This window comes from Protopterus annectens, chromosome 16.part0, assembly GCF_019279795.1.
Source record: "Protopterus annectens isolate FY-2018-M chromosome 16.part0, PAN1.0, whole genome shotgun sequence".
In the NCBI taxonomy this organism is placed as follows: Eukaryota; Metazoa; Chordata; order Ceratodontiformes; family Protopteridae; genus Protopterus; species Protopterus annectens.
The window spans coordinates 485,783,863-485,796,155 of NC_056750.1; positions in this window are offsets into that span (position 1 = coordinate 485,783,863).

Below are 12,293 nucleotides of genomic sequence, written 5' to 3' on the forward strand. Positions count from 1 at the left end.
CTAGAATAAACACTGACTCAAAGCATTTTCAGTGTATTTAATTGAACTACGCATATTACAATGCGCTGATGGGTTATAAGATAGGTATTTTGGGTAACCACTCTGGGCCCACAGCTTCAATTGGGTCCATGGCTTGCTCCTGTTAAACAATGTTGTTGCTGCAGGTCCTGCAGCTACACTCTGGCTGCTGAAGTACTTTTTCCTAGAATGGGCTGAAATAATGATTGCCACTTTTCCTCACAATGCTTCAAGTTGTGTACTTTTTTGCACCCATGATAGCATCACTCCTCTAAAACAAAAACGTATAATATTTGGAACTTCACAAAAGCTGAAACTGACTTTTAAAAATCTCAACATCACAGATTTTAATGGTTGACCTACAGAAACAACCACATCATGTAAATATTTTGGTTTATGGCTAGATCAGTCATTTAACTTCCAAAGCCACACTGAAAAAAACAGGAAAAATATCAGTTCTTTTTTATTCTGGTCCTGGAAAATATCTCCCTTTCTCACCAGACCAGCTATAGCTGCAATAAGCAAAGGAGTCCTCCTTGTTCAACTTGGGTATGGGCTCTCCATCATAGTCACAGCCTCTAAAAAGACACATCCACTCTACACTCCATTGAAAACAAAATCTGCTGATTCATTTCCAGTTCCTCTCCTCAGGAACAGTACTGCATCATCCTCTCCAAGACCAAATGGCTACCTGTCTTCTATAGAGTTGAGCTAATCCTAGGGTGTCTTGTTTTTAAACTACTACAACCAGGTATCTTTCCAACTCTTGCAGCCAAAGTCCATAATAAAACCACCCCCCTACAACCACTGCAATCTGTCCCAATTTACTCCCTCACTCCAGACATCCCAAACTAAAATGCACTGTACCAACCATTCCTTCTTCAGTGTTTCAGCGATATTCTAGCAATCCCTCCCGCCGCCTTAATGAAGTCTCCTCTTTTCACACCTTCAGAATTTAACTCAAAAGACACCTTCATCAATAATCTGCCTGCATGTGCTTTTCCACTGGACACATAATCTAACTACCTCCTCACCTGCATCACTTCTAGTTTAATTTGCTATTCTCAGCTTCCGCTTCCCTTTCATATTTACTGGTAAAATTAATTCACGTTTGATTTTCTACTCTGCTAATATTATTTACATATTGTATCAACTGTCTTTGTGAATTTGTTCTATTTTCCTTTTTTGTGAATCTCTTCACCTGGGCTGTGCCTACAAATGGTCTACAGTGATCAGTGTACTACTCTAGTAAACACACTTAAATAAAATAAATAAATGAATCACAGGGCAGAGTGAGGCTAGAGAGATTGAAAGCCACTAATGAAAAACAGCTCACTCATTGGAAGGCAAAAGTCAAAAAGTCAGACACTGTGCAGATGAGCTGGAATAAAAAAGTGTGACCGAGTCTGACCTGGAGTATTTGCATTCCTGGTAGAAGGTCTGGAGTTGTTTTTTTGAGTTTTCTACTGTAGTTAAAGTAGGCTTTGTAATTGTCCTTAGATTCAGATGCTAACCTAAGTTCACTGACTGCTTTAGAAGCTTTTTTCAAGTCTTTAGTCAATTTTTCTGATATTATTCTTGATACGATGGTTTTTTGATCTGTTGCACACTTTATTCTTTTTTTTTGTAGAGTTTATTTATGTTGGTGGACAGCCATGTTTTTAACTTTCATATCATAGATCTGCTTGGGCTTCCATTACATTTATCTAAGTGGGCATAGAACTCCTTTCTGAAGCTACTTGCTGTTGACAACATCTGGGGTATGGCTGGCATAAGTGAATTTTGAAACTTCACCATAGAATTCGATGAGATTAGTATGTCTGAAAGACTCAAATTCTCACATCTTAGTTTCAGTGAGTTTAAAGATTTTGAAAATGAAGGTCACAAGTTTATGATCCAGCTTAACTGGGGGAAAAAATACTAGAGGACTAGTTTATGAAGAAATTATAGTCATAAGGACAAAAAGATTTGTTTTTATTAAATATAAGAACTTTTGGGCATATGCAAGTTTGGAGGTATAGGTACTTCGTTTATTGAGGGGTAGTTAAAATCTCACAAAGTAAAGGAGCTCTTGTTTGTAAGGAGATCAAGTACATTTAGAAGCTTTTCATGTTTTTTAGGGAACATAGAAGGTGTCCTGTAACAAGCTATGAATTGATATTTGGTCCTGTTTAGTGTGGTTTGGGACTCAATAAGTTCTGTTTGTGGGTTTCTAGAAACCTGTCTAGAAGTGATATGGTCCCTAACAAATATGGAAATGCCACAACAGTTGCCAGGAAGCCTGATGCCATGGTAGGTGCAAAATCCACATAAGGAAGGATTGATTTCTAAACATTTAAACCAAGTTTCAGTAATTACACAGAAATGGATGCAACCTAAATGCAGGAGAGCCTCAAGGTTGAGCAGTTTGCTGTTGAGATGTCTGGCACTGAGCACACCCATCTTAATGTAATCTTGTTTTTGATTTGATATGTTAGTTACTATGAAATGTCTAAATAAGGAACTATAGGGGTGGCAAAGACATTAGCCATTGTGCAGGAGACTTGGAGCAAGAGTTGCAGGTCATCCTTTGCAATGCAAGTACAACCATTGAGCATTTCTTCCCATGCTGATGCACACTGGATTCCACTGGAATTATACCGACAATTTAGCCTATTCTTGAAGTCAGTTATTGTTTCTTTGTACCTCAGTATTTATACAAGCAAATAAGATAAATTAGGTTTAGTTGGTAGGGGTACATAACCTGTTATTATGAACTAAATGATGTAAATAATGCAAATTAAGTAATCTGGGTTAAATTGCAACTGTGACACTGTATGACAGAAAATTTCTAAGCTACTTAAGACTATAACTATTGAGCAACAATGGGCTGCTTTGGACAATGTAGAGAAACTGTGCGGTGTTAAATGCTACTTGGAAGATACAACATTTATTGTGTGGCTTGTCATGGAACTGCCAATAGCTGGCTGCATTTCTATGTATCACTATTCATACAAACTCATAGGATTAGAGAGAGGTAGGTAGTATTGAGAAAAGTAAGAAATGAGATGCATGTTTCTATACAGTGTACATTTCAGCACATCTGCACTAAGCATTAAATGGGCAATCTAAAGCAACACTTACAAAGGCTGAATTTACAAATTCAATGGCCAATAGCAAACAACACTCTTTAAGGTTCTATAGCAATCCAGGACCTAGAAATTGCTTGTTCCCCCCTCTACTCTCACTAGTGAAAACCAGAAGCAGTTCTTAGCTAGATTATTACAAGTACAAAAATCTATACAGTGTATAACAGCAGACAAAGCAGGAAACAGAAAAATACTTAGCCCAGTTCTTGCAGGATTGGTACTTTATTCAGTCTGTTAGAAATCGGTCAACTTCAATAAAATAAGCCACAATCCACAATTTAGCAGATTATGATATAGCACCTCGTAGCAAATGAGAAAGATTTATAGCAATGCTGACAAAAATAACATAACTGAAACAAGCAGACGGTCCAATAGTAATCATCACTCTTCAAAGTTCTACAGCAATCTGAGTCATAAAAGTGACTTGGTTCCCTCTCTGTTACCACTAGATCAAATCACATGCAGTTCTTAGCTAGATTACTAAAAGCACAAAAGGTGTAGAGCTATCACAGTAAACTTAGCAGAAAAAACAGAAAAAGTCTTATCCCAGATCTTACAGGGCTAATTGACTAGTAAGGTAAATGTAGCAGGAGGTTTATGTAATCATGGTAGAATACAGAAAATATACAGAGATCTCTCCAGAGAATGTCAGGCTTGTCTCAGATGTTAACAGTTTTAAAAGTCAGATGGAAAAAGGGGTGATATACTTAAGTACTGGAGTGTGCATTAAGCAGGAAACAAGTTATGAAAGGATGGGTAATTCTAGCTTTAACAGTAAGTGGTAGAACTTCCAGTTTGATCTCCAAGTGCTCACCAGTATGAGCAGATACAATGAGTTTGGGAGAAGCTTCCAAACAAAATTTGTAGTGAAGGCAGGTAAAGCTCCACTAAGTGTAAAAACCTACATCAGTTGGCTGAGAGGGCACCGCTTATTCTGGATCTACAGAAACAGTGGGAGAGTTTAAGCATTTAAATAGATAAAAGGGAGTGACACTGCAAAATAACAGTTTTAAGCTTAATGACAACAACTAATGAAAGAAGACAGGGAGAGATTTTTATGGTTAAATTAAAATAAGGGACAGACAATAAGAAAGACACTGGATTTAAGAACACAAAAACAGGGTGAGAAGTTTTTGCAGTCACTTAGCTTTCTTGTTGAATCGTGTACTTGTGCCTAAAACTGTAGCATTCATAAACAAACTCCTGTAGTGCCAAAAGAAATGGCAGAACACATGTAAACATCAACTGTTTTATTAAAATAACGAAGTTAAGTGCTTTCATTTGAAACGTAATCACAACTGACACACAGAATACAAAACACAGTATATGTTTATTTAAAATCATGTGACCCAACCTCATTAACCAATAAAAATAATTATCACTGACAGTTGTTAGCTAACTGCCTCAGTTTAAAATTGAAGAAATGGAAACTGAATCATTTAACCCAGGAAAGTTAGTAGCATCCAACTTAATTTGCCATACTAATTCACTTTTGGCAAGATGCTCATTCACCACATATCCCCAGGCTTCAAAAACAAATTTGGTCTAAAACAACAAAACAAAACTTATGGTCTGTATAATATTCAATATGTCTGTGCAGATCATTCTTAACATCTAACATATGTTCATATATTCTTTTCCTGAGATTCCTGCTAGTCATGCCCACATAAAAGACAGGACATAAATCACAACAAACCAGATAAACCACAAAGCTTGAATCACAGGAAAACTGACTAGTGACTTTTAACTGGACACCTTTAACCATAAAACAATCCCGTTTTAATATAAAAACATAAGCCACAGTGGCTACATTTAAACATACCCATTTTTTTTTGGTATCACAATTATTCCTAAAGCCCTGTTCAAGAAATGTCTTAAATGGTTTATCCTTGTGATAAACAGTAACTGGTTTATCACCCAGTTTTTTGATCTGTGTAACATCACCATAAAAATAGACCAAGTCCAAAAAAGACAATAAGCTATATTAGCATTAACATTATATTTACTGATAAATAATTTTGAACATTCAAATACACCATTTTGCCTATTAGTTGTTGCCCCTTGCACAAAGTTGGAGGCGTTTTTAGTCAAAATTGGTTTAAGAACACAATTAAATCTCTTAGTACACACTTCATTTTGGATCTCCAGTAACATAGTCGGGGATAGCCACTTTTTATGAGCATATCAATGGCCACCTCACATTCAGTTTTAAACATGTTATCAGAAATAATAAATGGGGTCAAAACCAAATTTATATGTAAAAATATAAAGCTCAGGCATAGAATACATGAACATATGTTGGATGTTAAGAATCACAAAAAATCGAATGCCCTGTACAGACATATTAAACATAAGACCATAAGTTTTGCTTTGTTGTTTTAGACCAAATTTTTCTTGATGCCTGGGGATATGTGGTGGATGGGAATCTTGACAAAAGTGAATTAATATTGCAAATTAAGTTGGATGCCACTAACTTTCCTGGGTTAAATGATTCAGTTTCCATTTCTTCAATTCTAAAGCTGAAGCAGTTATCTAATTAACTATCACTGATCATTATTTTCATTGGTTAATGAGGGTGGGTCACATGATTTTAAATAAGCATATATTGTGTTTTCGAATTATGTGTGTCAGTTCTGATAAAATTCATGGAATCATTATCTGGAACAAAAGCGCTCAACTTTATTTTAATAAAATAGTTGTTTTTATGTGTGTTCTGCCCTTTGTTTTGGGACTGCAGGAGTTTGTTTGTGAGTATGTGTTGGTTTTCCCACTGGACTGTGGGATTTTACTAAAACAGTAGCGGCCATCTACTGTCCTCCTCCCACCTGGAAGTAACTTATGAAACCTGGCTGTCAATTCATGTCAGAAAAAAAAATAAGACAACCAGGATCTATTTGTAAAAGTATGACCACTATAAAGATAAAATCAATGTAGATCTGTGAGTTGGTTATATGATTTCATTTTGTGTAAATACCAGGAATGCCATGGAGTATTGCTACTAGCTGAGTTATACCTTTAAAACTAATAAATATAATAGCCACTATATAATACAGCCAACTGACAGACATCATAAACATCGAAATGTGCACCACGTAGAGCAAGAGGCTGGGTCCAACAGAGAAGGGACAGAGTGTGAGCCATATGTCTTCTACCAAAGCAATGGACTGCAACCTGCCAGATAGTTAGAAGGAGTAACTTTACCAACTGAAACATGTGATTGTCTTTCCCACCCAGTAGTTCAAGATGGATTCTTTGCACAGTAATTTCAACTTCCTGATTAAATAATTAACAGTATAAAGCAAAATTAAAAGTATAATTTCTGTTTTGGATTGTACTTGGTTTGCTTCAGTCATGGGCAGTACTCTACTATATTAGTAAACATTCCAAAAGTTTTTAAATATAGCTTCAGTAATGATTACATATTAATACTACACAGTGTATTTTTTGCACAGTATTATTGACTGTAAGATTAAATAACAAGTAATATGTCATGATATTAAATGTCTAATTTCTGTTTTTGCTGTATTTATTTGGTATAACTATCTATACTCCACAGTGTATTTATTATATGCTAAAAGTATACATATTCAGTTACAGTCTGACACATCAGGTGAAGAGGCAGGTACATTCAGTTTAGAGCATGGCTATCTCTGTGATTGTGCATTGATGGAAGGCTGTGGGTAGGGTTTTGCTACTGTGCATCCAAGGGATGATAAAATTATATATGGTCTGGAATATTAATATATGATAAAAACTTTTTTTTAAGTTACAGGGTAGGGTTTTACTTTAAAAGTGGTAAAGATACATAGATTTGAATAAAACATTGCCGAGGACAAATGTCTGAAAAAGATGAATAATCATATCATACTCAATTAATAGCATTTTTATCATATTATAACAGTGATTGCCCTGTTGCCGTGACATTTCTAACATCTGATTCCTTTTGTCCTGTTCAAAGCTGTCTTAACTTCTGTAAAGTCCTTATAAGGTTTGGCATAATGTTTATGGTCTTCACCTTATAGATACCAAGTACAGGGTTTAATTCTGACCTTAAGTTATTAGTTAGGCTTAAAATGGCTCTTCAGGGTAGTTAGCCTAGAATTCACATATAAATTCCAGTTTTATGGTGTCCATCTTCTGCTTAAGATACTCACATCTAGTGCCACATAATGCCAGACAATATTTGCTGTGCATTTTCTCCACTCCTTGTTTTTAATGATAAAAGTGACATTCTTCAATCAAATAGAAATTATCTGCCTTTTATCTGTATCACTTTAATTTAACAATTTGTAATTTGGAACAAGGAAAGCAATCATTTCTGACAGACTTCTACGGTTGAGAAATAAGCCAAATATCAACTACAGCGCAGCTTTTCCGGTCCAAGCAACATTCAGGTTGGGAGCAATTATTGTTTGGATATCACTTAAACAAAACACTGTTTTCAGACTGTTTAAGGAATGCTGACTTGTCAAATTCCCTTCTGATGAGGAAAATGAGCTAGCAGGCAGAGTTTTAGATTAAAACACCATTCCCTACCCTTGTTTGTGTCTTTCGGCTTTTCCCGGTTAGGGGTCGCCACAGCGGAATTCCGGTCCGCTAATGATTGGTAGTTGATTTTTATGTGCCGAGTTACCAGCCCTGATGCACACCCTTCAATGAAGGTATGCCCATTCATGCATGTCTCCATGCAGAAGACGCTCTAGCTGAGACTCGAACCGGACAGTGTCTTACTGTGAGGTGACAACGCTACCGCAGCACCACTACCACAGTATGCACCACCACCGCATTCCCTACCCTAAATGAAAAATAAAAAAGATGTGATGCGCTATCTACTTTATGACTTCACTTAAGTTAAATTACTATCAGGTATGTTCATTTGCACTCTAAACTCTTCTGACTACTATTTCCACTCTGCCTATAATGCAGGTAATTTCTGCTCATTAAATATTCTTAGTAAGGATGTGCGCCATTTAACTTACCACCATTAAAACTGGAGCTATGTGAGGTCAGGTATAAGCTGGCTGCTTTGTGTCACATTAGTGGATGTCACATGTGTGGGCAACTTACCCTCATCATCGCTGTTACATGTATAGTGATAGGGTTGGTCTGACCGATAACATGGCATGAGGTGGTGCCCTACATGTTGTGCCACATTAGTGGATGTCACATGTATGATCCACTTACTGTTACCACTTTTGGTACATGTATAGTGGTAGGGTTAGCCAGGTATTTAACATGGCATGAGTAATGCATGTTTGGGTACTGGATTTAGAATGCTTTAAGATTGCTTAAGTTGTTGGCTATCTGCTACAGTCATGGATAGGTGAATGAGGGTGGTGGGGAGAATCATGACTACCTCAAGGAGGTGACGCCTGAATGTACAGTGACTGCATTCATACAAGGAATATACACTAGTGTATTAGGTTCCTGTGCTAATTGTAAGAACTGTGATGTGGCCAGGCAGTGTATCACCATGTTTTGGTCAATACTGTCAGCATTACAGCCCATGGCTGCATGTTCATAAGGATCATTGCAAAAGGATACAGCTCAGACCTCTCAACCAATTGGGGACAAATTTCAACAGAATCAGGGACAAGTCAAGAAAAAAATCAGTTACAATCAGGGACCCTTTTAAAATATTAGTGCTATTAACTTGAAACATCGACAGAATCAGAGCATATGAATTAATACACATTTTCTGAAGTAAAAGAAGTTTATAACTCTTAATTATTGTCATTATTCATTAAGTGTAATTCACCACCTTTCCTCCAAAAGTCACTAGTTTTAGGTGGGATTAAGAGGGACAGAGTTAAAATTTGAGTCAAAATCAGGGACAGTTGAGAGGTATGATACAGCTACACCATATTGGTTATGTTTTTGTTGAGCATGGTCTCATTCTTTGGTTTATGTTCTTTATATGCTGCCCCACAATGTATTGCACAGAATATGGAAATCAGAGTTAGGGGCTTGCAACGATCTTACATTAGGTGTAACTGTCTTTATAAAACAGGCTTTATTTCTTTAATTTTATTTGCATGCATAGGCAAAAGAAAGGAGCTATATACAAGAGACAGAATAAACAAACACATATTTGCGATTACCCCTGCTATTTTAGCATTAACTGCATAGTAAATCAGGGGCATTTGGGCCATCCTTAAAGTGATGTAACTGCTGCACTTCTGATTGCTGCTGTTGCGTAGCACTGTCAATTACTATTGTTAACCTTTGCTTTACTTCATTTGCATCAGTCACATCACCCCTGATGTATTAAAGAAACCTGCTGTTTCCAACAGCACAGCCTTAACTAGGGTGGGTAAAAGGGAAAGGCTGATCCTCACACAAGCTGTTTGGGAGCACAAGTGTCATGTGCTGGTACAGCAGTTTCAGCAGTGATTTAAGGAAACTGCCATTTCATAAATGAATGCTGATACTGCACCTGAGGAAGCCCAATGTATGGAGGCAACTTTAGCAAGGGGATAGAAGCACAAAGACAATTGAATAAGCTCCAAACCAAGTTTTAATGTTAGCACTTTCATCCACTAACATCAATGTCCTTCCTCAGACAATCATATCTCAATTCAAACAGACCTATATGCAATTAATTAATCAAATAAACATGATGTAAACCGCCCCTTAATACAATTTAAAGACACAGTAAAAAGTCTCTAACAACATTCAGTACTATCATATAAAACATCAGTAAAACTCACATTATCAAATGCACCATCATACACTTGTTTACCAAATATGTGCAAAAAAGATTTTTTAAGTATATACAAAAAAATTGTCTTTGGCATATGAAAAAAACAGTGAAATCCAACTCACTACCTATCCAAAGATTTAAGTTTCAATACACATTTTATAGAGTAAGCATCATTTAAGCCAGGTGGGGTATGAACTTTAAAATTGGAAGAAAGTGAGCTGCTTTGGCAGCTAAGATTAAATGCCCATACCCTATTGGCTTAAATGATGCTTACTCTAGAAAATGTGTATTGAAACTTAAATCTTTGGATAGGTAGTGAGTTGGATTTCATTGGTTTTTTCATATGCCAAAGACAATTTTTTTGTATATACTTAAAAAATCTTTTTTGCACATATTTGGTAAACAAGTGTATGATGGTGCATTTGATAATGTGAGTTTTACTGATGTTTTATATGATAGTACTGAATGTTGTTAGAGACTTTTTACTGTGTCTTTAAATTGTATTAAGGGGCGGTTTACATCATGTTTATTTGATTAATTAATTGCATATAGGTCTGTTTGAATTGTCTGAGGAAGTTCAGTGATGTTAGTGGACGAAAGCGCTAACATTAAAACTTAGTTTGGAGCTTATTCTCTTGCCTTTGTGTTTTCTATCAGTTTTGTTTGCCTTGCTGAAGTTTTTGAACAGTAGCAATGTGCTTATAACATTGTAGCAAGCCACTTGCTACAGAGGAGATTTTTTAATCTAATTTTGCTCCTCAGTTTTGATTTGAGGAGATGCCAGGTCAGAACAATGATGATTTAGCTACAATTTTGCTTAATAATCTGGTCTTAGGTTAGGTTGTTCAAATGCACTTGTTTTCCATGTTTTGTTACCCCATCTTTCAAAGTACTACCAAGTACGTTCATCATGGTCTGGCGACTGGCTTAGAAGGTAAAAGCTGTGAGTTGTAGTTCCTGTTGTACAGTGTTTAATTTTTTTTCAGCCCTAATTTGCCTACTGTGTGACCTTGGTCAAGTCACTTAACCAGACATTGCTCCTGGGTCACCTCTGAAAAAGGACAGTGTGCCCAGTGAGCCTACCTGGTTAACAAATGTGTATTATTATTATTATGTTCCTGCATCTCTTGCTGCCACATCCATATTCTTATCTTTATATCAGTCGAATCTGTTATACCCTTCTAAGTTTATACTAGAGTCAGATTGTTGCCCACTTACTTTCTTACCTTTATATCAATGTAATTTGTTATCCACTTCTGAATTTAAAGCAATAACAGGAACAACACTTTAGGATAACACAAAATGATTTAATCTAGCTTCATTATTTATACCTGTTAAACTCTACTGGCCAATGTGAAATCACAATCAGCTCTTGCCCCCTTATATGGCCAGCCATTAGCCCCTGGTATTTTGATTTAGGGCAGCAAATGCCTCATGCTTACAAAAAACTCCATCTAATCCTACTTCATAATGGTCCAATTTTTGAGAGCTAAATCTATCTTTTGAAATTTGAGTTATTCTCCCAACTCAAACCCCATTCATTAAGCACTTCACACATGCTCACTCACTGCATAGGTTAACTCTAAAACACCTGCCTATGCTGAGGTTGCTAAGAAAACATCTTGCAGGCTGCCTGGACAAAGAACTAATAGGTCTCATCCTTACATGACTCGGCAGCAAACACAGCTTCTAAGAATAAGAAATGTCATCATTAGATCAGACATCAACAGATCCTATTTCATTGTGACTTCAACACATACACGTACACATCAGAGTCACAGTAGTGTTAATTCCAAACTCATTCAATTTACACAGTCTACATCCATTGGTGGTAATATTTTGGCAATAGTGACTAAGTTGTTAGACATACACAGATCTCTTTCTCTCACTAGGGAAAATAAGAACTTTATAGTTTTCACTTTTCCTGTAGCCAAAATCTGAGACATCAGGAGAGATCTTTGATCTGTCAATCTTATCAATTGTAATTAAAACTCTGTACTTGCTCACACAGGGGTGAATGACCTTAGGCACTTTATCCAGTAGGTCATGTACAAATATATAACGGACCTTCCTATACTGTATGCGTTCTAAGCAGAAATATCATGGCAAGATTCAAAGAAAAGAAATTTCATTTGACTAACTGGCTTTTTAGCTAATGGCATTCTAAGGGTAATGCAGCATGTGTCAAGATTGAATGAGATGGCTGACAAGTTTCCTGTTTTGCCAGGGATGATCTGCACCTCTTGTACAAATGCCTTTGTATTCTGGACAAGACCCTCACTACTCCTGTAGTGCCTTTTTTTTGGTAGAATCTTTTTACTGGGTATTCCAACCCAGGCAGTTGTAATTCAACATTAACATGGTTTTATTCAATATTAAAAATTCTAAAAAAAAAAAAAAAAAAAAAAAAAAACTGAACTGCCATTTTCTTGCAATGCATTAAT